A 314-nucleotide genomic window follows, 5' to 3' on the forward strand; every position below is an offset into this window, starting at 1 on the left:
TATCAGTTGAAGCTGTGTGCCTGGCTTCATACTTGTGAGGACTTAGTCAGTAAAATATTCAGCCCTACTTTGAAAAATATAAAACGTGCAAAGAAGACAGCGTAACATTCAGTTTCATATTACACATCAGCTTAAGCAGTGGGGGGGTTGGGGGGAATATACAGATGAGAACAGAGCTCAGTAACACTGGTACCTCCCTTTAATAACTGGGGACCATTGAATGGCTGACCCCTGCCCTCAGGTGGTTTCATTCTCACAGTGACTCCTGCCAAATAGCAATATATCCCTCTGAAATGTCAGCAGTAATTACTTCT

The sequence above is a fragment of the Morone saxatilis genome, unplaced genomic scaffold (assembly GCF_004916995.1).
Source record: "Morone saxatilis isolate NCDOM2014 unplaced genomic scaffold, NCSU_SB_2.0 Contig9, whole genome shotgun sequence".
Lineage (NCBI taxonomy): Eukaryota > Metazoa > Chordata > Actinopteri > Moronidae > Morone > Morone saxatilis.